The sequence below is a fragment of the Nicotiana tabacum genome, chromosome 12 (assembly GCF_000715075.1).
Source record: "Nicotiana tabacum cultivar K326 chromosome 12, ASM71507v2, whole genome shotgun sequence".
In the NCBI taxonomy this organism is placed as follows: Eukaryota; Viridiplantae; Streptophyta; class Magnoliopsida; order Solanales; family Solanaceae; genus Nicotiana; species Nicotiana tabacum.
The window spans coordinates 66990042-67017464 of NC_134091.1; the positions used below are offsets into that span (position 1 = coordinate 66990042).

General features: G+C 38.6%; 1 pseudogene; it reads right to left on the minus strand.

Annotated features, from left to right (window-relative positions):
• Positions 1–7678: 7678 nt before the first annotated feature.
• Positions 7679–27118, minus strand: LOC142167202 (uncharacterized; annotated as a pseudogene).
• Positions 27119–27423: the final 305 nt, after the last annotated feature.

Here is a 27423-nt window from a genome sequence, read left to right on the forward strand (position 1 = left end):
GTAGGTGACTTTTAACAACGATTAAGTGAGTTCAAGAATTTAAGTCTGGTACTTAAAGATTTTGGGTCCGTTGAATGGTGAAGGATTGAGTTCTGCAGTGGATTGCGAACGCGACTTGGAGTATTCTATGTTATTATCGGGTAAGCGGTGCCGTATTGGAGGAAAGGAAGAAATGGCTTCGGATCTACGGGAGGTTATGCATAATGGTTATATCAGTCGGAGATGCTATTGTGCGCTGGAGAAAGGTGTGAGGTGATTCATGGGTATTGAGATGATGTAGTCTCATGATTCGGGTCACTCGAGATGAGTGCGTATTGAGTTCATTATGTTGTGAATGGAGCTAACATTATTTCTGAGGCATGTCAAGGGTAAATTTAAAGAAGTTGGGTCGGTTGTAATGGCTAAATCAGCATGAATGCGGCAATGGTCGGTTTATTCGATGTTTGAAGTTATAACATGTGGGTTGTGGTTGTACGTGCATGGTTGATAGCCACCACAAATTGATTGATTTGGGATGTATGTGATTTTAAATGGCCTTTTGGCGTAAATGGATTTCCGGAAGAGTTGGGACAGTTTAGACCACAACTTGAGGTTTGTATTTTCCGCGGTTTGTGAATTCAGTTGCGTGTTGCATAGGTTCTTCTGAAATGAACTAAATGAAAGATTTCTGGCCAATAAAGTGTTTAGTCCACTAGAAGTTCAAAGGTTATGGAATACGTTTATTATCGCGTAGCAGCATGATAGGTGCAGTGAGCGGCATAGGAACTGGAAGTTGAAGGTCAAGGTTGCAGTTCAGTGCTGACAATAATGTCACTGGCTCGGATAAGCATGGGTGAATTCGAATGTTCTGAGTGAGCTAACATTGTCTTTGAACGACATCCTAGGTAAGAGGCTTTGTGTATTGATTTGAGGATTCTTAATTTGCTTTACATAATTAGTACGGTTGGTGGTATGGATGCTTAGAATTTGCTACCTGGGCAGAGGGTCGTGGGAGCGTTCCCCACGGGGAGATTGATATAAGTGTGACATATTTATCACCTGATTGTTAAAGATTGAAACCAAGTATGGAGATTTTGGGGTACTATCATTAATGTGGGAGTTTGTTCCGGATTGGTACGGCTGCTAGTGTGTGTCATGAATAGAGCCATGGTGGATCCTCGAAAGGTTATTTGTCCAGTATGGTATGATTTGAATCGATGGGAGGTCCCGTGTAGCTTGTAATGTTATGTGAGCAGGATGGCTCTCGAGATGCGGGTCATTTATCGCATGTTAGTTGTGCTTGAGTTTCGTAGCATGTGCCGCTATTCGTCTCCCTAGAGTCGTACTTTTTTCACTCGGTGTGCTTGTGGTCGATATTCGAGTATCTCGTAAGTATAAGCATTACGGCTTGATGTGTGTGTTTTCTCCTTAATTGATATATGCGGATCGGGTGGCACACCTCCACGGGTATACTATTTGGATCGGGTTGCACGCCGCAACAGTGAGATGTTGAGTATGGTTACATATGTTTGATTCTGTGTATTTTTGTTTCTCATTCTCTGAGGAGAGTTCATAGCGTTGTTTGGACCAATTTATTCGTTACGCGAGCTGGGAAGCTCCATTCCAGAGTTCGTTTTTCTTATATATCGCATTCGAGTTCGTAGCCTGTTGGCGCAGTTTTGGCATCATATGGGATCTTGGTCAGTGGTTGAGGTGGCTTATTACCTGTGTAGCTTATACTGGGTGAGACGAGACTATTGGACCTGAAATTCAGTGCAACCAGATTTATATAAGTACATTAAAGAGAGAATATCGATATTCGGTTCAGAATGAGGCTATGGTCCTTGTCAGGAGAAGAGACTCCATGATTTGATTACTTCAGCAAGTGGTTATGAATTGCTACACATCTTCTCTGTCACGGCAGTATTGTGAGGATTGAAACCAGACTCATTTATATTATGAGGTGTATTGCGAGCATAAGGTTCGTGAAATTTCAGTTATTATGGTCGGAGGATGTTGCCTGGGGCAAATGAGTTATGCGGTGCGTGGTGTGATTTCTGCATAGATGCACAATCATGTTTTAGCACAGTGTGTAGTGATTGATACGGTGTTCGTATGTTAGAATAAGGTATTGTAAAGAAATTTGGAGGTTGGAATTTGAGCCTAAGGCTTATAGATTGAATAAATGAAAGGACCTTCAGTCTGGCTTGAGCTGAGGTGCCAAACTGGGATTGTGATGGCACGGGTAGGTGCACAAGGTGTTAAACAGTAATTTTGGACAACTCCAGAGCAGCTCTTAGCACGTTCGAGGATGAACGTATGTTTAAGTGGGGGAAAATGTAACGACCCGACCGGTCGTTTTGAGCTCTAGCGCGTCGTTTGGCGGTTTGAGGCCTTGAGTAGCTTCCCTTCATGTATTATGACTTGTACGTATGGTCGGAATCGAATTTCGGGAGGTTTGGAGTTGATTTGGGAAAGAAATTCTATATTCGGAAGCTTTAAGTTCGAAGAATTGATTAAGGTTTGTATTTTAAGTAAACGACCTCAGAATCAGGAATTTAAGGTTCCAATAGCTTCGTATGATGATTTCGGACTTGGGTGTATGTTCGGGTCGAGTATCAGGTGGCCCGGGAGTATTCCAACGCCTATTATGGAAGGTTGACATTTTGAAGGTTTAATAATTTTTTAAGTTAGGGTGGGAGTGGATTTTTATGTTATCGATATCCGTTTGGGATTTCGAGCCTGGGAATAGTTTTGTATAGTGATTTTGGTCTTAGGAGCATGTCCGGACGTTGATTTGGAGGTCCGTAGGTCATTTCGGCGTTAATTGGCGAAAGTTGAAAATTTGGATGATTTTGAGAGGTTTGACCGGGAGTGAAATTTTTGATATCGGAGTGGGATTCCGATTCCGGGAGTAGGTCTGTAATGTTAATTATGACTTGTGTGCAAAATTTGAGGTCTATCGGACGTGATTTGATAGGTTTCGGCATCGATTGTAGAAGTTTGAAGTTTTAAAGTTCTTTAAATTTGAATTGGAGGGTGATTCATGTTGTTAGCGTTGTGTGATGTGATTTAAAGGCTCGACTAAGTTCGTATGATCTTTTAGGACTTGTTGGTATGTTTGGTTAGGGCCCTAGAGGCCTCGGGTGAGTTTTGGATACTTAACGGATCGATTTTTGGACTAAGGAAAATGCTGAGGTAGCTGGTATCTGGTGTAACCGCACCTGCGAGGTTTTGGCCGCAAGTGCGGAGACGCAGAAGCGGCCAAGAGGAGGTGCAGAAGCGGAATTCGCTGGGGGAGGTTGGGACCGCAGATGCGGTTAATTTTTGCAGAAGCGGGACAGCACCTACCTGCCCACGAAGAGCCGCAGAAGTGGAGGCGCAGAAGCGTTGCCGGGCCGCAAATGCAGGAAATGAGGGGCCTGAAGGAGGATCGCAGAAGCAGTATTTTGGCCGCACATGGGGAATCGCAGAAGTGGCCGAGTGACCGTAGATGCGGTGATCGCTGGGCAGAAGGTTTGCTTAAGTACGATATTTTGGCTCATTTCCACTTGGTTAGGCGATTTTTGGAGAACTTCAAGAAGGGATTTTCATCAAGTAACACGAGGTAAGTGATTCCCACTTATTGTAAGTTAAATACTTGGTTTATATATGGATTTAAACATGAAAATTGGTAGGAATTTGGAATTTTGAAGAAAAACCTAGAAATTTGGTATTTTTGAATTTTGACCATGAAATTGGACATAGAATTTGGAATAAATGATATAACTGAGTTCATGATGTTATGGATAAAGTCTATCTTCGAACATTTACGGAATCCGGGTATATGGGCATGAGGGTTGATATTATCGACTTTTCGAGCGGAGTTGAAAATTATTTAAATTGATTAATTATGGGTATTATAACACACTTTGATTGGTTTGCACCTTGTTTGCATAGTTTTGGTTCGACAAACATCGGTTTGAGGTGTTGAGTCACGTTGGAGCCGGCTATGGAGCTTCGAAACGAGGTAAGTCTCTTGTCTAACCTTGTAATAGAGAATTTACCCCATAGGTGATTTAAATTAATAATTGTTGCTAATTGTGGGGCTACGTACGCACAAAGTGACGAGAGTCCGTGCGTGGCTACTAATTATGCTATGTCCGGGTAGTTTAGGAGTCAAAGCATGACTTACTTGTAATAATTGTATCTTTTATTTAATTAAAGTACTGAAATTATATTAAAAATTGTTAGAGGAAAGAGTAAAAGACCGAAATTTCGCATACTTGAATTTTTGTGCAAATTACTTGACTGTTAACAGAAATTATACATCCTTATGTGTTAGCCTTATAATAACTTCTTATTCCGGAGGCTCATAAAAAAATTTCTCCTTTCTTGTAGAGCAGGCCGAATGCCTCGGCAGTATAGATGCATCTATGGATCGTGCCGCACGTATCTCGGCAGTGTACACGATACTCTGGATCGGGTCGTACGACCTCGGCAGAAATCATGCTTACTAATAATAATTACACAATACCTTGACATCCTATTGCAGCTTGTGAACATAATTGATTAATTGAAAATTATTGAATTTGAAAGAATTATTTATTCCCGCTGGTTAAGAAAAATTATTGTTATTCACATAAACCATATTTAGTTAAATATTTCTATTTTAATATTATTAACCCATAGTGAATGTCAAAGCCGACCTCTCGTCACTACTTCTTCGAGATTAGACTTGACACTTATTGGGTACACGTTGTTTACGTACTCATACTGCACTTGCTGCACATTTTTGTGCAGGTACATGTATGTCTAGTGATCTTTTGGGCGCAGAGGCGCAGCTATCGCGGGTACTTATGGTGAGCTGCATTCCATGCTATGAATCCGCAGCAATAGAGTCTCCATCAAAGTTATTTATATGCTCCTGTCTAATTTATATTCCAGACAGATGTTGCATTTATTATATTTTTCCTAGTTGATGCCCATGCACTTGTGACACCGAATCTTGGGGGTTCCTACTGGAGGTTTGGTACGGTAGTTCACATAACTATCATTGTTTCACTCTGTAAATCCTATTTTATACTAAATGGTTAATAGAATTTTGGATTTCAAAGGTAATAAAGATGAGTAATTGAATTAGTAAATTACCGTTGGCTTGCCTGAAGGCGACGTTAGGCACCATTACGATCTACAGTGGATCTTGGATCGTGACATGAGATGACTGCATATCGATTTTGTGGGGAAAATTAGCTAGGCTTAGGATTCAACAATTAATATCGAGGTCAGTGAAAATTTCAGATTGTGGCAGGAAGACGGTAATGAGTGACTTGTGATTAAGATAAACTTCAACCCTTTAGTTGTCCAAAATATGTCATTTTATATAACATTTATATCCAATGAATACATTTTCTGTAGTTCGCATGTATATGTTTTATTATGTAACATTACTGTGTCGTTCATCAATCTTATAGCGTCTCAAGTTTTGCTTCTAAAATAGATTGTTTATACTGAAATCATCAAATGCTACTGCTTTGCTTTCTATGCTTTGGGTTAAATAAGAAAATTTATACTAAATTCATTCGGCACCTTGTGATGCCTACGACTACAGGATGAAAGATTTATGTTTTTTCCTTTTTCTTTTTTCTTTGTTTGTTCTTGCGCATTTGGTTTGTGGTTTTTTCTCCATATATATTAGCTAATAGATACCACTTCTTTATGCAGTAATTGGTGGCTCTTAAAGTCTTGATATATTTTCACAAGAAGATTTATAATACAAATCCGTCTTAATATAATATGGGGAATAAGGTTAAATATTCTATCAGAATTTAAAATTCGGGTATACTTCTCAATAATCTTATTAAAAAGTTAGAAAGCATATTTAGACAAAGAACATAGTCTAAAAGAGATATTAGGTAGATGCAATAGCATAACATATTACTATATTGTACAATAAAATATCTATAATTAGAACTACTATATAAGAACTAAACTAAATTATCATCGTCTTTGCAGGTTTAGAAGATATAATTTTTTTAACACAATTACTGAATCTATGTAATAACACTCATTTTTGTCATAAAAATAAATTTAGTGTTGCATTTATTTTAACGTTAATTACTATTTTATACATGATTCATTCTTTTTGTATAAATATTTTCATATTGACGCGGTATACACGTGCGAAGTACGTAGTCTAAAACTAGTATCATAAAAAAGGAGCAAGGGCTTACTGAATTTTTACATAAGAATACTACTTAGGTACCAGAGGTAAAAAAAGATAAAAGGATGAAATACTACTTAGGTACCTATCTATAATTATAGGAATATAATTGAATTGAATTATGATATTAATGAAAGGAAATTATTACCATACTAAAAATATAAAATAAAATTAGATTATTTGATCATTATATCATGCCATTGTCGTTCTTACAAAGACAAAGAGAATAATACAATTAAATCTCAATATATATTTTAGTCGCATTTTATTAAATATCCTTTTTCCCTTGAAACAAAGTGTCTAACACAAGTTAGTTTATGTATAATCTTGTAGGGTTTGAATTCAATTTTTGTGTAAGCGTTCAATAATATTCGATTAAGGTTTAAAAAATATATTCGAAATTGAAATTAAAGAAAGTGTGCATTATGTTTGTACATGAACTTGACTTCAACACTGAAAATATGTGACTGAAAACCATATTAATTTCGTAACAGAATTAAAATAAAATTATTAATTAATTGAAATTATATTAGTTTCTTCATTTGAGCTTGGGCCCGTGCACAACACTAACTATCCCTCACTAGTTAGATAATATGACTAAGTTAAACGTGATAAAAATCCCAAAAAGAAAAAAGGAAAAAAGAAAGAAAGAAAGAGGATAAGACCATAAAATAATTTGGAGAAAGCAAGATGTCAATTTGAGTGACCTTAATAATAAAACAAATAAATTAAAACAGTTGCTAACACTATAAGATAAAATCACATTCTTATCATATTCTACCGATTGACCGAGTATATCCGATATATGTGCACCACGAAAAGTTCAAAGAGAAACCTATTTATCGAGATGCGATTAATCCTTACTTGCAAATCACATAAGTTTTTGCATGTTTTTTAAACATATTGATATTCCCCATTCACGTTGGGATTGTTAGGTTTTTTAAGGGGTGTGAATGGGAAATGGAAGAGACACCTTTTGTATTGCACCTCTTCATCTCACCCTTTTATTTTCTATAAATTTAGAGGCTTGGCCTTATTTTTTTATACATAGAAAATCTGAAAACTTTTCCCCTCTTGTCTACATTATTGTTGCATTATTTTCCAAATAAATATAAGTGTCAACTGTGATTTGCTCCGTATGTTGAGTTCGCTGAAGTTCTGTGATTTGTAGTGTCGCTATCACAGAATAGTTATTATGTTCTATCCTATGAAGAATTAATCCAATAATCTTGGACAATAGTGAGGGGGTTAAATATTTTAAGAACACACAAAAAATTTGTGGGCTCAAAATTTTCTGTTTTTATTTATTTAACTAACGTTTCTTTGTTTCTCTGAATTTCTAGTTTTGGACACCGATTGATAACAATAAAAAGTTTCACATAAAGACATTAGCGGACCTCCATCATCTGATCTGTTAACAAACTTACTATATATTTTCAACAACAATAATAGTTATACCTCAATCCCATGCAAGTAGGAATATTATATTTTGATCCTCTACTTGAAATTTATAACCCAAACAGGCACCGTGTATATAAGGGTTCCCAAGACGAATGATATAAACACTGTACACAAGGCGTACACATCCCCCCTCCATGGATGTTCGCTTTCTCCCATTTCATGATATTCAAAAATAGAGGTGGACACCGTACTAAGACGACCTAGTAGCCCAAATTGGATAGCAAAAGCAACGGTGTCACGATCCCAAAATCCCACCTTAGGAATCATGTGACACATATTCTTTAAGACTAAATAAACCTAATACATGATGAGAATTTAGCAGAAATAACGACTAAGATATTAATTTTAAACTGATAAATACCATAATAAAACCAAAGCGAAACCACAATCATACAATGCTAAAATCAGTGGTACAAAGTCATAAGCTCTAAAGAAATACACTAGGAATCTCTAAATATAATACTGTTTTGATACGAAGATAAATAGAAGTAAAGGCAATATCAGAAGGTGACTCTGATGCCTGCGAGCGTCAAGCAAGTATATCTTGAAGTCTCCGAAATGTCTGAATCAACTCACTGGCGTCGGGCACGGGTAGAAGTACCTGGATCTGCACAAAAATATGCAGAAGCGTAGCATGAGTACACCACAACGTATCCAGTAAGTATCAATCCTAACCTCGGTGGAATAGTGACAAGGTCAGGTCAAGATACCTACTAGACATAGAAACCTGAACAAAATATTAATACGATCCAATAACGGTAAGTAAAAGCAACATATGACAACAAAGCAAATTATCAATATAAGGTTAACAACGGAAATAAAAGCAATAAACGACAACAAACAGTAAATATATGATAAAAATAACAAATGATCAAATACAGTCTAAATATAAGTGAAATGAATCGGGAAAAATAATAAACATTCAAATCAACAAGTCATTCCAACATAGAATGTACAACAAGAATCACACAGAGGTACCACACCTCACATTTACATTTCACAAGTCACACTCACAATCTTCCTTATATCACCGCGCGAGCCTTGCATTTATTTTAAAAATATATTTTCCCAAAATTGCTTCACGAACTTTAGTACCCTTATCTCGCCGCGTGTGTTTCAAATGAAGTAATTCCCCTTACTAGCAACACGTGTATGAATCACACCTTATCTCGCCGCATGCGCATCAATATCACCACCCTTATACCGCCGCATGCGCATCACATCACAACACAATAATCAACTCGTACCACACGTACCCATATGCCACAATATTTTCACAACAATAATACCAATATTACCACAACACGTAGCCCACGTCTCAACTACAATGTGTACAAGAATCTCAATAAAAATAAAATAAAACGGGAAATAACTCAACAATGATAGATCTCGACTTCCCATAACCCCACGAGTCCATATATGTATTTTATTTTCAAATCCGAGTCCAATTCGAATGTCAAATCTCAAATTTTTATTTTTCAAAACATAGACAAAAATTTCCAAAATTTCTCTTCAAATTCCATGGATTAGAGCTTAAGTCTCATAAATTATCATGTAATATAATTGAAAATTGATCAGAATATGTTACCCAATAGTTGTAGGTAAAAATTCCTCCTCAAAATTGCCTCGTACTGAGTCTAGGGTTCTAAAATATGAAAATAGGACTAAGTCCCGTTTTTCTAGCCCTTTTGTTCGGTGAAGAAGTCGCAATTTTGAACCCTCGCAAATGTAAACAATAACTCGCAAATGCGGCGCCTTACAACCCAGGGAAATGTCGCAAATGCGATACTGACTTCGCGTTTGTGAAATCTGTCCCTTTTGCAAATGCGACATTACCCAGCCCAAGCCTTTCTTCTCAATTGCGAGTAAGGTATTGCAAATGCGATACTTGAGCCCTCCCTGTCTACTTCGCAATTGTGATGCTGGTGCTCGCAATTGCGATAACTAGAAAACCAACACACTAGCAGCCTAACAATGAGTTCAAATCAATCTGAAATACGTTCGAAACTGACACGAGCCCTCGGGGCTCCACACCAAACATTCACACAAGTCTTAAAATATCATACGACTCGCTCGCACGATCAAAACACCAAAATAACATCCGAAACCACAAATCAGACGTCAAAACACATAGAATTCAAATGGAAACTTCAAGAATCTCTAGAATCACAACCAAGCGTCTGATTGCTATCAAACCAACTCGAAATGACATCAAATTTTGCAGACAAGTTTCAAATAGCAAAACGGACCTATTCGAAGTCCCAAAACTAAATTTCGAACCCGATAGCTATAAAGTCAACCTACGATCAAGCCTAAGGAATTTTTAAACATTCAAATTGCCAACTTGCGGCAAAATAAGTCAAATCAACTTTGGAACCTCCGAATTCAATTTCGGGCATACGCCCAAGTCCACAATTACGATACGAACATATAGGAGCCATCAAAATACCGTTCTGGAGTCGTTTTCATAAAAGTCAAACCTAAGTTAACATTTCCAACTTAAGCTTCTAAACCAAAACCAAAGGGTCCAAATCATTCCAAAACTTTCCGAAACGAAACTAACCATCCCCGCAAGCCATAAAACCATAAATACATATACATGAAGCTTTAAAAGGAGGAACAGGGCTCAAATACAATAAATAACTTGTCGAGTCGTTACAAACAGTGTCGCACGTCTGCGTGTTAACCTATAACAACAACCCAAAAGTTGGGATAAGTATTGAAGAAAATATTCCAATGGAAAAATATGCTTAATCTCGTGACATACATACATATACATACATACATAGACACGCGCGCATATATATATATATATATATATATATATATATATATATATATATATATATATATATATATGATATGAGTAGGTCGGGCCCTGTTATATATTGCATTAAAGGAAATTGTAAATGAATGTGCAGATGATGTAATGAAGTCTTTTATGTAAGAAATTAGTATACTCACTGCTTTCTTCAAGGTCGCAAGTGCCGCCATGACACAAGCTGCTAACATTGGATATCAAAGTCCTGAAAGGTACCCATTTGAGCAAGCCTGATTTTCCTAAACCGCGTTCATTCAGTGATTCAATCATGTTAAGAACCACCTGATCCACACGCCAAATGGACCAGCTATGCAGGCCAACCACAACTGACCAGTTCAATTATGCTCATACCCCAAAGCGAAAGTAGAATGCATAGCAGAAAGAGAATAACTAGTACATGGCACTTGTAACTATCTACTCTCCAACGGTGGTCGGTGCCAGAGTTGGATGCATTCATAGTGGCTCTTCTATAGAGCCATTTGACACATTCCAAATAGGAGCGAGCAGAATTTAAGAAATAAACCTACGAGAATTCATAGCACATCAATTAGCAAGTAAAACCAAGAAATGGTGGTTCCTTTAATGAGCAAAATAAGGGTTACATCTAACATGGCACAGGCACAGCAACTGTACATCTATGCACGAAAATAAAATATACCTATGATATAGCAAAGAACTACAAAAACCCATTGGCCTTCAACACTAAGATCGAGCACCTTTTGGTTACAACCACTAATGGGAGAAAGGCTTCCGAGAAAACCAGTTGTCAATCCATTGGCCACTGGACTTGAAAATATATGGAAATGTCCTCTTTAGAGATCACAGCAATCCAACCCATCAAGAACGAACCAAGATTTAGCAGCCAAAAAAGAAATTGTATTATTAGGTCAATTCTATCTAGTGTTATTTGCAATTTTTTAAGACAGTAAAAGATGATTATACTAATCTAACATAAACAATCATAAAATAACTTGAACGCAACAAGAGGTCCAAATGGACTTTCTAGCAAGCCAATCACCCAAAAAAGGAAAATCGTACAACTCTTGCCAACATTTGATGATGTAACGACCTGGCCGGTCGTTTTGAGTGTATTAGCTCTGATTCCCTTTTTATTACTTTCTCTGTATTATACTATGGTTATGTGACTTGCCGGGATATTTGATTTTGATTTCGGGTGAGTTTCGGTGTAAAATGAGACACATAGTCCCTAAAATGAAAGTTCAAGTCGTAAAAGTCGACCGTAGTTGGACTTGTGTGAAGACGATTCCGGAATGGAGTTTTGACGGATCTAATAGCTCCGTTAGGTAATTTTGGTCTTAGGAGCGTGTTCGGACGTTGCTTTGGAGATCCGTAGGTCGTTTCGGCGTTAATTGGCGAAAGTTAGAAAATTGCAAGATTTTGGGAAGTTTGACCGGGAGTGGATCTTTTGATATCGGGGTTGGACTCCGATTTCGGAAGCTGGATTACGTACATAATGCCAATTATGACTTGTGTACAAAATTTAAGGCCAACCGCACTTAATTTGATGGGGTTCGGCATCGAATGTAGAAGTTAAAAGTTTATAAGTTCCTTAGGCTTGAATTGGGATGCGATTCATGTTTTTGATGTTGTTGGATGTGATTTAAGGCCTCGATTAAGTTTGTATCGTATTTTAGGACTTGTTGGTATGTTTGGTCGAGGTCCCGGGGGACTCAGGTGTAATTCGGACCATGCTCGACACATTTCGGATTATTGAGCAGTTGCTGAATCTGGTGCTTCTGGTGTTCTTCTATGCAATCGCCATTGGACTAACGCGGTCGCGAAGGGTAATTTGGCATTTGGGAGAATTTGTTCTATGCGATCGCTTGAAGAGGCATGTGATCGCGTAAGGCTGGGTTCCAGTGAATCGCGAATGCGTGAAGGCAGACGCGATCGTGTAGTAGGATTAGGGGGGGTCTGCAGTTCACGCTTTTCTTCATTGCGGCTGCGTAGGGTGTTGCGCAATCGTGTAGCTTGGCAATGCAGTGGTACGCGTTTGCGTGATATTTTCCGCATTCGCGTAGAAGCTCTTTGAGTTGTTGGTAATTTTGTTCTTCACGATCACGAAGGAATTTTCGCGATCGCGTAGTGTAAATAACTGGATAGCATACTTACGTTTCAAAATCGAGGGTTTATTACATATTACACAATTTGGACTTTGAGAGCTCGATTTAAGGAGAATTTTCGAGGTTTCAGAGGGATTGTTGGGGTAAGAGTTCTTAACTCGATTTTGATTAAATTCCACTAATCTATCTTTAATTTCATTATTTAATTAGGGATTTGGGTTAAAATATTGGAGAAAATGGAGGAAACTTCTTAGGCCAAAATTTTGGGGATTTGAGCGAGATTTTAGTATCGGATTTGTGTAATTCTTGTATGGTTGGACTTGATATCGAATGGGTGTTCGAATTTTATAATTTTGGTCAGTTTCTGAGACGCGGGCTCGGGTTGACTTTTCGGGACGACTTTTCAATTCTTTGCTAAGATCATAATTTATTCATTTAAATTAGTTTCCTATAGCTATATTTATAGTATGAAATTATTTTGGTTAGATTCGAGCCGTTCGGAATTAAAAAATCGAGGGAAAGACCTTCTAATTGATTGATTTAGCGTGGTTTGAGGTAAGTGACTCTTCTAACCTTGTGTGGGGGAAAGTTTTCTTAGGATTTGTTACTGTTGTGATAACTTGTGATATATGAAGGTCGTGTACGCAAGGTGACGAGTACGTATACGGGCTAAATATTGAGTTTTCGATTTTAGCTACGTAGTTTATTTTTCATGCCATAATTGAGTCACTTTAGCATGTTATAGTCACCATGTTTACCCTAATTTCACATGTTTACTTGTCTTATCTCTTATTTGTAACTTGTACTGCATGTTTAGTTAATTTACTTGCTTTCTTAATTCCGTATTCATTATTTAACTGTGAAAATTATTTACTTGAAATTTGCTATCCTTGAAATATCTTGCTGTTGAGTTTAGTGTTGAGTTACAAATGCCATGGTTTCTATTGAGGCAAGGTGTAAGTTGTGAAATGTCATTTTATTTAGTTGTTACGTTTTGGCTTCCGTGTTATTGTTGAGGTGATTGTTTGGTTGTGTGCACGAGGTTTATGTCGTGTTGTTGTTATTGTTTGCGTGAGGTTTCTATCGTGCGGTTGTTACTATTTGCACGAGGTTTCTGCCTTGCCGTTGTGATTATTGATACGCATGCGGTGGTATAAGATCTGGGTGTTAAAACGCATGCAGTGAGATAAGGTCAGGGTGTTGAAACGTATGCGGTGAGATAAGGTGGGCTTGATACGCGTGGCTAGTAGGAGAACTACTAGAAGTTATGCAGTGTGATAAAGTGGGCTAAAACGAGGGGTGCTATTTTGGAAAAAATAATTTTCAAAACCAAATGTAAAGGCTCCGGCGATGATATAAGGAAAGACTGTGATTTATTTTTATGATTTAGGACTATGAGCCAGTACCTCGGGAGTGCCCCTGTTGATCTTCTCTATTTGTTGTATTGTTTGGTTGTTGTTTCATTACCATGTAAAATCCTTATTTTCCTTTCGTGATTTTATTAGCTTCCTTGATTTCCGTGTTGTACTATATGTAACTTCTTTATTGTTTCCCTTCCCTGTTATTTCATTATATCATTATAATTTCTGTCTTGCGTCTTATTATCTCCAGTAGGGCCTCGACCTAACCTCATCACTACTTTACCGAGGTTAGGCTTGGCACTTATTGGGTACCGTTGTGGTGTACTCATACTATGCTTCTGCACATATTTTGTGCAGATCAAAGTACAACCTATCAGCCTCGGTATTAGCACATTGAGTTGCTTGCTTTGTGGACTTCAAGGTATACATGCCCGCGTCCGCAGGCCTCGGAGTCCCCTTCTACCCCGTTCTTTTCTTATTTCTCTACATCTTTATAGACAGTGATGTATAGGAGTGTTCAATACTGCATCTAGAGCTTGTGACTTATATTTTTACCGGATTTTGGGAGATGTACATGTTGAGTTGCAGATTTTATTTCATTTAAATGTTGATGTTTTTGAGATTTAAATTATCATTTCAGTTATTCCGCATGTTTATTAGGCTTACCTAGTCGTAGAGACTATGTGCCGTCACGACATCCTACGGAGGGAAATTGGGGTCGTAAAAGATAGCTATGGACAAAAGAGCTTTATTATCCTAGTTTGAAATATTTAGATACTCGATAGCATCTGATGATTAAATAAAGGCATTTTCAACAAACAAAAGCAACTGAAACTGCCCCATAATACCTTGCCTAGAGCAATATACATCGTACCTTCATTTTAGAAAAACAAATACGTATATGTTTTAAGAGAAACCCATACATGAAAGAAATTCAATTATTCGTAGTAGCACTAGGGATTTGGTTGGACGCCAATATCCCAAGCTCAATATCCTTGTTGTCACAATCCATGATCCTTCACTGTATCTCCTGTCACTATTGAAGAAGCTAAAAAAACCAAAGGAAATTGGAATTCAGAAATAATAGAGTAAATTGATCTTCAGTCACTTGTTAAGCCATGTTATCCCGCAGGTGTGTATGTTGTATACTGGCGGATTACATAATTCAGCTTCTGTATATCATTGTGGTATACAACAATAATGCAATTGGATACTATAACAGTATATACAATATACTTCGACTGCATATAGTAGCAATTTTATACTACTAGAAAATTGTCAAAATTCATCCAGAGCATAACGATCGAAATTGGTCGGAATAAAAAACCGACCGATGTTGGTCGGAAACAAAGAAAATTGGTCGAAAAATTCAATTAACAAATTGTACATAAATATACCAACCGCAGTCGGTCGGAAAAAGTGATCCCACAACAAAACAAATTTACTTTATCTGACACTGTTGAAAATTCCGACCGACTGCGGTCAGAAAATGGTCAATCTTTGACAAAAGCCGGGTCAGACTTGCATACTATCTACCAAAAAAGATTAATTAAAATATTTATAGAATACCGACTGATGTCGGTCGGAAACTCCAATTTATTTTTTTCCGTCCAGGATCAATTGTATTTTTTCGATAATAAATATTTATATTTAATATAATTACAAAGTTTAATTAAAATATTTATAGTTTACCGACCGATGTCGGTCGGAAATTTTAAATTATTTTTTTCCGTTCAGGATCAATTATTTTTTTCGCTAATAAAAATTTATTTTAAATATAATTATAAAGCTACCGACCGTAATCGGTTGTATTAGTTGTCAAAATGGTCAAATACTTATAGATTATTATTTACAATCTACATATATATATAATATATATATATATATATATATATATATATATATATATATATATATATATATATATATATATATATATATATATATATATATATACACACACACACACACACACACACACACACACACACACATATATATATATATATATATATATATATATATATATATATATATATATATATACACACACACACACACACACACTGATGGTTATCCCGCAGGTGTGTATATTGTATACTGGCGGATTACATAATTTAGCTTTTGTATATCATTGTGGTATACAACAATAATGTAATTGGATACTATAACAGTATATACAATATACTTCGACTGCATATAATAGTAATTTTACACTACTAAAAAATTATCAAAATCCGTCCAGAGCATATCGACCGAAATTGGTCGGAATAAAAAATCGATCGTTGTCGGTCGGAAACAAAAGAAATTGGCTGAAAAATTCAATTAACAAATTGTACATAAATATACCAACCGCAGTCGGTCGGAAAAAGTGATCCCACAACAAAGAAAATTTATTTTATCTCACATAGTTGAAAATTCTAACCGACTGCGGTCGAAAAATGATCATTTTCTTTACCAAAGCCTGGTCAGACTTGCATACTATCTACCAAAGAAAGATTAATTAAATAATACCGACCAATGTCGGTCGGAAATTCCAATTTATTTTTTTCCGCCCAGGATCAATTATTTTTTTCGATAATTATAAAATTATATTTAATATAATTACAAAGTTTAATTAAAATATTTATAGTTTACCGACCGATGTCGGTCGAAAATTTCAATCTATTTTTTCACGTCCAGGATCAATTGTTTGTTTCGCTAATAAAAAATTATTTTTAATATAATTATAAAGCTACTGACCGAAATCGGAGTGGTCAAAATTGTCAAACACTTATAGATTATTATTATTTACAATCTACATATATATAACATCCTAAATTGTATATATATTTATACATACACACGCATATATGTATATACATATGCACACACACACATGCGCACGCACACACATATTCTCCAATCGTGTCATTTGACCGAGTATATATTGTTGTTGCTACAACTTAAGTTTGAATATATCACTACATATTATAGCACTATACATTTTATTTTTAAATGTGTTATAGCATGCTGGATGCCGATACTTAGACTCGATCGCTCCAACATTAAAGCTCAATATATATTTAATTTACTAAGGCCGTCAGTACGCCCGAAGTCGATCGGTTTTAGCCAAGGTCCAAATTATATATGTATCACACGATTGGAGAATATATATATATCATTTTTAGCCAAGGTCCAATTAATTATATATATTATATAGTACCTATAATTAATTTGTATCTTGGCTAAAACCGACCGACTTCGGTCGGTTTGTAAATTAAATAATTTCTTTATTACATTTCAAATTATATTACTGATCGATTTCAGTTGGAATGGTTGTGGTCAAACGGTCAAAGTCGTTCGGAAATTTCCAAATTATATCTGTCACAGACCGGTTCTTCCCCATTTCCCTCTTTTCTATATCTCTCTTCTTATAACAACCCGATCGGTCATTTCGAGTGTATTAGCCCCGATTCCCTATTTATTGACTTCTCTGTGTTATATTGTAGTTACGTGACTTGCCGGGGTGTTTGGTTTTAGGTTCGGGCGAGTTTCAAATTGAAATGGGATACATAGTTTCTAAGTTGGAAGGTTAAGTCGTATGAGTTGACCATAGTTTACTTGTGTGAAGATGACTCCGGAATAGAGTTTTGATGGTTCCAATAGCTCCGTACGGTGATTTTGGTCTTAGGAGCGTATAAGGATGTTGAATTGGACGTATGTAGGTTATTTCAGCGTGAATTGGCGAAAGTTGGAAGATTTGAAAGCTTGACCGGGAGTGGACATTATTGATATTGGGGTAGGACCCCGATTCTGGAAGTCGGAGTAGATCCGTGATGTCATTTCTGACTTGTGTGCAAAATTTAATGTCAATCGGAGTTGATTTGATATGAACCGGCATCAGTTTCGGAATTTGGAAGTTCATATTTCATAGGCTTAAATTTGGATTACAATGTAGAATTTATGTTGTTCGGTGTGATTTGACGCTTCGAGCGTATTCGTATGATATATTAGGACTTATTGGTATGCTAGGTTGAGGTCCCGTGGGCCTGGGGTGTCGGACCATGTTCGGCACATTTTGGATCATATAGGAACAATTGAAGTTCTGGTTTTTCTCAGGTCTGGATTCCTTCTATGCGACCGCGAGCTTTGGTTGTGAACTGATAGTTTTTACTCCACGTATTCGCAGAGAGAGGGGCGCAATCGTGAAAGGTTGGTTCCCAGTGGATCGTGAACGCGTGGTGGTGGTCGCGTTCGCGTAGAGGAATTTAGGGGCAGCTGGTCCACACACTTTGTTCATTGCGATCGCGTGTGGGGAACCGCGATCGCGTAGCTTGATAAGGCAGTGCTTCGCGATCGCATGGAGCATCTCCCGTTCGTGTATGAGGTTTTGAGCTGATGGAATTTTTGTTCTTCATGATCGCGAAGGAAATTCCGCGATCGCGATGTATAAATTACTGGGCAATAGTCTTAAGTTTCAAAATCGAGGGTGTATTTCATATTTCACATTTTGAGACTTAGAGAGCTCGGTTTGAGGCGACATATCGAGGGAATTTCAGAGAGATCATTGGGGTAAGTATCCTTAACTTGATTTTGGTTAAATTACTTGAATCTATCATTGTTTTATCATGTAATTAGGGATTGGAGTTGGAAAATTTGGGAAAAAGTGATAAAACTTCTTAGGCTAATTTTTTGTGTTTTGAAAGACGAAATGAGGCCGGATTTGAATAATTCTTGTATGGTTAAACTCGATATCGAATGCATGTTCGGTTTTTGTAATTTTGGTCGAGTTCCGAAACACAGGCCCGGGGTGACTTTTTATGTCGATTTTTTAGTTCTTTGCAAAGATCATAATTTCATTGTTTAAATTAGATTCCTATAGTTATATTTATAGTATGAAATTATTTTGTCTAGATTCGAGTCGTTCGAAGTTGGAAAATCGAGAAAAAGGCCTTCTAGTTGATTGATTTAACGTGGTTTGAGGTAAGTGACTTGTCTAACCTTGTGTGGAGGAAATTTCCCTTAGGATTTGGTATTGTTGTGATAATTGTGATATGTGAAAGCCGTGTACGCAAGGTGACGAGTGCGTACACGGGCTAAATGTAAAATTTCCGATTTTTTAGCTATTTTGTTCCCATTCCTGCTTTAATTGAGTTACTTTAACATGTCGTAGTCATCATAGTTAATCAAATTCACATGTCTACTTGTTTTATCTCTTATTTGCAAATTGTCCTACATGTTTAGTTGAATTTCTTGCTTTCTTTTATTCTGTATTCATTATTTAACTGTGAATCCTTGTTTTAAATTGCTATTCTCGGAATATCTTACTGTTTAGTTTGGTATTTAGTTGCAAAAGCCGTGGTTTCTATTGAGGCAAACTGTAAGTTGTGAAATATCATTTATTGAGTTACTCTCTTGTTGTTATTGTTGAGACGTTGCGTACATTGTGGTTGAGCTGTGGGCTCCTTATTGTGAAATTTTGTTATTGTTTGGTTTTTCTTGCAAGTTTGTGATATTGGGCACTTGAGCTGTGAATTGTGATACGTTATGATATTGATACGCATGCGGTGGTATAAGGTATGTGTGTTAAAACTCGTGCAGTGAGAAAAGGTGGGCTTGATATGCGTGGCTAGTAGAAAAACTACTAGAAGCCATGCGGTGTGATAAGGTGGGCTAAAACACGGGATGCTATTTTGGGAAAATAATTTTCAAACCTAAATATAAAGGCTCCCGCGGTAATATAAGGAAAGACTGTGATTTACTTTTATGATTTGGGACTACGAGGCGGTACCTCGCTAATGGCCCTTGTTGATCTTTCTCTATTTCCTGTATTTGCCTTGGTTGTTTGTTTCCTTAACATGTAAACCCTTGTTTCCTTCTGTGTTGTATTAACTACCTTGATTCTGTGTTGTTAACTTTTCGTAAATTTCTTATTGTTTCATTTCTTTTGTCATTATCATTATATGGTTATATATTTCGTCTTGTTTCATATTATCTCCAGTAGGGCCTTGACCTGACCTCGTCACTACTCTACCGAGGTTAGGCTTCGCAATTACTGGGTACCGCTGTGGTGTACTCATACTATGCTTCTGCATATCGTTTTGTGCAGATCCAGGTACTTCCTATCAGTCCCGGCATTAGTGAGCTGGGGTTTGTTTGGAGATTTCAAGGTACACTTGCCCGCGCCCACAGGCCTCGGAGTCCCCTTCTATCCTGTTTTTACATATTTCATGACACTATCTTAGACAGTGATGTATAGGATTTTTCAAAATTATTACTAGAGCTTGTGACTAATACTTCACCATGTTTTGGGAGTTGTAGATTTTGAGTTACAGATTTTATTTATGTAGTTGTTGAAGTTTTGAGATTTTTAAGTTATTCTTTCAATTTTGTTTGCATGTTGATAGGCTAACATAGTTTTAGATACTAGGTGCCATCACGATTTCCTACGGAGGGAATTTGGGGTCGTGACAAGTTGGTATCAGAGCTCTAAGTTCATAGGTGTTATGAGTCACAAGCAGGTTTAGTAGAGTCTCGTGGATCGGTAAGAAGACGTCTGTACTTATCTTCGGGAGGCTATGGAACAGTTAGAAAAAACTTCACTAATTTGATTCCTTATCGTGCGAAATTGTTGAATCCGGGGTTCTAAACTTCTATCTTTCTATTCTCGCATAAATGGTGAGGACACACACAGTCGAATCGGATAACTAGACACCCGCGCCCCTGCTAGAGCTGCGAGAGATCGGGGATGGGGTAGAGGCCGAGGATGTCCACGTGGTGCAGCCGGAGCACCTGCACGAGCTGCTACAAAGGAGCCACCGGTAGCTCTAGCTGGAGAACAGGCACCTGAGACGCTTGTTACTGCCCCAGCACTTCAGGAGACTCTCGCCCAGTTTCTGAGCATGTTCGGCACTTTAGCTCAGAGGTTGATCCCACTTTCTCCTGCCACATCTTTGGCCGGGGGAAGAGCACAAACTCCCGTCGCCCGTACCCCAGAGTAGCGGGTCTAGGTTAACCAGGTCCTCGAGGTCGTACCAGTACAACCGGTCGCCCTAGTTCAGCCCGAGGCTAGGGCAACAGCTTCTGAGGGGGAGTAGCTCAAGCTCGGGAGGTACAAGAAGTACCACCCTCCTACTTTCAGCGGCTTGGCTTTAGAAGATGCCCAAGGGTTTCGTAAGGAGTGCCATTGTATCCTCCGTACTATGGGTATTGTGGAGTCTAGTGGAGTTCCTTTCACTACGTTCCATCTTAAGGGAGCGGCTTATTAGTGGTGGCGAGCATATGAGTTGGATTGTCTGGCCGAGACAACTTCACTCACTTGGGCTTAGTTCTCAAACGTGTTCTTGAGGGAGTTTGTTCCCCATAGTCTTAGAGATGCATGGCGCGCAGAGTTTGAGAAGTTGCACCAGGGTTCTATGACTATATCAGAGTATGCGGCTTGGTTTAGTGATTTGTCCAGACATGCACCAGCCTTGGTTACTACTGTTAGAGAGTGAGTCTATCGATTTATCGAGAGGCTCAACCCTGGTATCAGATTTAGCATGGCCCGAGAGTTAGAGATAGACATTGCATTCCAGCAGGTAGTGGAGATCGCTAGGAGATTAGAGGGTATGTGAACTCGGGAGAGAAAGGAGAGTGAGGCCAAGAGGCCTCGATATTCTGGCACATATAGTGGTGCCCATGCCCCAATTGCAGCTCGTCATGGTAGGGGCTATATGAGCCGCCCTGTTCATTCGGCACTTCCAGCATCCAACGGTATTCCGGCCACTCCTAGGCCACAGGCTCCCTATTATGCACTGCCATTGTCTAGTTCACCTCCTGCATTGGGTGCTTTAGCGGTTAGCCTAGCCGATCAGACCTGAGCCAGCCACAACAGCCACGTCCTCCGAGAGCTTATTTTGAGTGTGGTGACACTCGTCATATGGTGAGGGATTTCTCAGACTCAAGAGGGGTGCACCTCCACTGACTACTCAGGATCCACGTATTCCACCGGGTCCTCAGGCTTCTCAGTCCATGGTCGCCGCACCAGTTTCCACTCCACCTGCACAACCAGCTAGAGGTAGAGGTCGGGTAGGTAGAGGTCTCCCTAGAGGGGGAGGACAGAAAAGATATTATGCTCTTCCTGCTAGGACGGAGGCAGTTGCATCCGACTCAGTCATCATAGGTATTGTTCTGGTCTGTCATAGAGTTGCATCACTCGTATTTGATCTAGGCTCTACTTAATCCTATGTGTCATCTTACTTTGCTCCATATATGGGTATATCCCGTGATTCCTTGAGTTCTCCCATCTGTGTTTCCATACATGTGGGAGATTCCCTTGTTGTTGACTGTGTGTATCAATCGTATTTGGTTGTTCATAGTGGTTTTGAAACCAAAGTCGATTTATTATTGCTTAGTATGGTAGATTTTGACGTTATTTTCGGCTTGGACTGATTGTCTCCCTATCATACTATTCTTGATTGTCACGCCAAGACCGTGACGCTGGCTATGCCAGGGTTACCATAGTTAGAGTGGAGATGTACGTTAGATTATGTTTCTAGTAGAGTTATCTCATTTCTAAAGGCTCAACGGATGGTTGAGAAGGGGTGTGATGCATATCTGGCATATGTGAGAGATGTAAGTGTCGATACTCCTACTGTTGAGTCAGTTCTGGTAGTGAGGGATTATCCAGATGTATTGTCGGCGGATCTTCTGCGCATGCCGCCCGACAGGGATATCGACTTTGGTATTGATTTTTTATCGGGCACTCAGCCCATTTCTATTCTTCCATATTGTATGGTCCCACCATAATTGAAGGAGTTAAAGGAGCATTTGCAGGAGTTGCTTGATAAGGGTTTTATTCGGCCCAGTGTATCACCTTGGGGTGCTCCAGTCTTGTTTGTAAAGAAGAAGGATGGTTCTATGCGCATGTGTATTGATTATAGACAGTTGAACAAGGTTACAGTGAAGAACATGTATTTATTGCCACGTATTAATAAACTCTTTGATCAGCTACAGGGTTCCAGAGTGTTCTTCAAGATTGACTTGCGTTCAGGCTATCATCAGTTGAAGATTCAGGAGCCAAATATCCCGAAGACTGCTTTCAGGACTCGGTATGGTCATTATGAGTTCCTTGTGATGTCCTTTGGGCTGACCAACGCCCCAGTAGCATTCATGCACTTGATGAACAGTGTATTCTGGTTTTATCTCGACTCTTTCGTCATTATGTTTATTGGCGACATTCTGGTGTACTCCTGGAGCCGGGAGGATCATGAGCAGCACCTGAGGACCGCGGTTCAGACCTTGAGAGAAAATAAGTTATATAAACAATTTTCAAAGTGTGAACTCTGGCTTGATTCAGTGGCATTTTTGGGTCATGTAGTGTCGATTGAGGGGATCAAGGTGGATCCGAAGAAGATTGAAGCAATGCATAGTTGGCCCAAACCGTCTTCAGCTATGGAGATCCGGAGTTTTCTTGGTTTAGCGGGGTATTACCGTCAATTTGTAGAGGGTTTCTCATCTTTTGCAGCACCTATGACCAGATGGACCCAGAAAGGTGCTCCATTCTGGTGGATGGAGGAGTGTGAGGAGAGCTTTCAAAAGCTCAAGACAGCTTTGACTACCACCCCTAGGAGATAATATTTTTGGTTTTGGTTGTTTTTCAAATGATAAAACATCTAGGATCATGACTTCCACTGAGGTGGTTACCTAATGGATTGTAAACTCTAAGGCATGTTTGATTGGTCGGGGTTGTAAGATAGCAATCACATGCAATTGTCCACTCTATACCTCTCGGTTGTTTGAGTAATTTTGCCCAATTTGGCTTTCTCAAGTCCAAATGCGTATTGCACAAAATAAGTGATAAATTCTCAAGTCGGATCTTACTAAATCTAGATTCAACCCTTTAATTGGGGCTATCAATTTCTTGAGTTTGCCCCAATTTCTTGTTAGCCAAGTTTTCTTAGACTTAGTCTCTCTTTCTCAAGTAGAGACTAAGTTAATTAGGCATAAATCAATGTTTGCAACCATTAATTCTTGAATTCAAGCAAGAACTAGGCTAAATATCATTAACCCAATCATAAACAAGTCCTAAATCAAACACTCATTAAGTACCCACACTAGGGTTGGGCCACAACCCTAGCTAGAAATTTAGCTACTCATGAAAAATGAAGAAATACAAGAAGAAATTAAGATAGAATGCATAATAATTGATTAGGGAAAGAAAATCTAATATTTAGAAGCTAATCTAGTACAATATTACTCAAAACAGTAAAGAAAAATGGCTCAGGTGCTCTCCCAAAACAAAACTTACCCTAAAAATGACAAAAGGTTCTATTTATACAATGCTAAAAATATCTGACAAAAATACTCCTGCGGAGGTTGTGCGGCTGCATAATTAAGTGTGCGGTCCGCACAACGAGACTTAGCTTGACAGGTTTCAGTTCTGCTGCCGCACAATTCTGGATTGCGGTCGCACTCCTTCAACTACTGTGGACCGCACATTTGTGAGTGCGGCCACACTCTTGCTTCTGTGGTCGCACAATTATAGTGCGATCCTCACTCCTTGATCTTAAGCTTTGGTTGTGTGAAACTTCTGCGGACTGCATAAAAATGTGTGCGGCCGCGCTCTTGATTATGCGGCCGCATAAAAATGGTGCGGTCCGCATTTCTTCTTGAACTTGAAATCCGATCTCTCTGATCTTTGTCTTTTGCGGCCGCACCAGAATTGTGCGGTCCGCACTGTACATGTCATTTCTTATCAGAGGTTTTCTTCATTATCTGTGGCCGCACTCAATATTGTGCGGTCCGCACAGTGCCCTTTTAGCCTTGTTTTTGTCCTTCTCCAATATTACTCCTTCTTGAGTTGATTTTCATTTCTTTAGCTCATATTCTAAAACTCCTGCAAGCAAGCATATTTCGTTAGATTTAGGGAATACCTTTAAGCAATTTTGAGCTAAAACGCAAGTAAAAGAGTGCAAATAAGCATTCAAAACCCTTACTTATCAACTCCCCCAAACTTAAGCTTTTGCTTGTCCTCAAGCAATTAAGGCAATTCCCACCTCCACTAGAAAAAGGGCTATTTCAGCTGGCCTAAGATGAATCAATCACACATCAATTGGGACCAACAATTACCCATTACACGAATTAATTATCAACAATGCAATGATTTGACTTTTTGAGTACCATAGATCTAATGTGACACTAGAGCATCAAGAGCTGACTTTATTGATCAAGGAAGCTCGCTCGTGCATATAGGTCATTGTGGATCCCAAACTCCTCCTCCTTTACTCTCCGTTAGCAAATCTCACTTTAGAATGCAACACTCAATTCAAGGATAGTGAAAAGTTCGCTCATCTCTCTCAAAAGAATATCACAAGTATGGCTTTAAGTACTATATGCTTGCCCCTCATATAAATCACCACCAATGCAAGCTCACTCAACTTGAAATCACGTAGGGCTTTTTCGGGATGTAATGAAGGCTTTTTGGATCAAGGTAAGACTTGATGGACTTGAATGGGTTCATATTTCCTTAAGCACTCCATTTTTTCTTTTTGGCTCATACTTTGTCGACTCTTTGAGTCAATTTCTTTTCCCTCGAGGGAACTAGAGAAACGTAATGTCACTCTTTCTTGATCATGACATTCATTTTTCTCCTTTTCTATTTACTCCATGCCTTTCTTCCTTGCTTTTCTTTGAATCCATTCAACTTTTTACTTTATTCACTTTCTTTTTGGCATTTTTTTTGTTCTTTCTTTCTTTTCTTTGTCTTCCCTTTTCTTCATTTCGTTCTCTTCTTTGTACCTTTATATCACTTTCAAACTCCTCGTCTCTTCCCCCAAACTTATGTTTTTGCCAATTGTTTCTCAAGAATGCTAAGGAAAGATCGGGTGCCAAGAGAGGGTCATTACCAAACGGATAAAGACTTGTAATGTGTTTATTGAAAGAAAAGGGGCTTAGGCTCCAATGGGTTTACTAGGGATATCACATTGGTAGGCTATGGAAGATTTCAAATTTCAAATTGGACCAAGGAGAGCCTACAATCATTTCTCAAGCCAAGCTACACTTAGAATTTTGCCTAAAAAAATATTCGGGGCAAGTTCTAGACTATTAGCACGGGTACTTGGACTTGCAATTCAATACCTCACCTCTCACGCTGCTGGATTGCTAAATAGAACGGAGTCGAGGGCCCACAATAACCATAGTTGAGCTTGAGAATCACAAATGGCTCGACTGAACCACTTGATAACTGCTTAAGTCAACACAAGAGTCAAAATATCACAACTAGAGTTAATTTCTGCCAACAACTTGTTTTTAACCATAAGGTCGTGGGCAAATGTGTTGGTACCAAGTAAAGCATGTTAGATACACTTTTATTCATTACTACTATTTTTTTCCGTAAACATAAAAGAAAATGGACTCAATCCCTTAAGAAGGTTGTCACGCCATCTATCGTTGAGAAGAGCCGCCCGGTTCACACAAAATTCACCTTTGGAAAGAACCGTGACATTAAGAAAACCAAAGGTTTATTGTTCACTCAAATGTAAAAAAGAAGCTAAAAAATCAAAAAGAAGTTACTAAAATAAATAAGAAGTTATACTACTAAGAAAGACAAACTAAAGAAGCTAAACTACGGAAAGTAAGGAAAGCGAATATACAAACCGAGGGGAAAATGAATATAAACATCAAGGAAAAGGGAAGAATATATACATAACTAAATGGAAAATAAAGATAAAAGAAAAATAGTATAAGAGTTATTACAGAGCAAATGTCAATGTCAAATCAATTAAAATAGACCACCCCCCGAATAAAAATAAGCATTGTCCCCAATGATTGTCAAAAATAAGAACAAGAAGGGGTAGTTAACTCCCTATGTGGTCTCAGTCTGCATGGCATCCTCAGCACCCTCGGTCTCCTCTAGATGTATCTCATCATCACCTGGCTGAGGGACAACAGGGTTGCTGAGCATCTGTATCATCTCCTCAGCGGTATGGGCAGTCGCAATCGGCTCCTCAAACTGGCCAGCTGCTGCCTCTGGTGCCTCGGGTACTGCTGGTGCTGCCTGTGCTGTTGGAACTGCTGGTGGTGTCTCTATGAGTAAATCCAGTGGTAGATCTCCGGCAGATGCAAGCTTGGTAACTGCTGTTGTCAACTTATCCACCGACTTCTTCGAATCTTGAGACTTTCGCATTTTCTTTACCTGCTTGCCCAACTCCTCAATGACATCCCCATGTGCCACCAGAGTCTCCATAATGGTCTTCTAGTTGTCCAGAATCTTCTTCAATGTTTCCTCCACTGACGGAGGTACTTGTGGTGCAGCCTGGGCAGAAGACTGTGCTGCAACAGTACTGGATATATCAAATAACTTTGAAGTAGCTGCCTGCATCCAGTTGTTGAGACTCGCCAATGTCTGGGAGACTCGCAGCGCAGTCAGTGGATAAGTAGATAAAGCTGGCACTGATAATGGAGTTGAAGGTGTGGAAGAAGAAGGTGGTGGCATGTCTGCTGTCCCGGTGGAAGGTCCGGCTGCTTTGGAAGGCATAACATCTGTGGAAG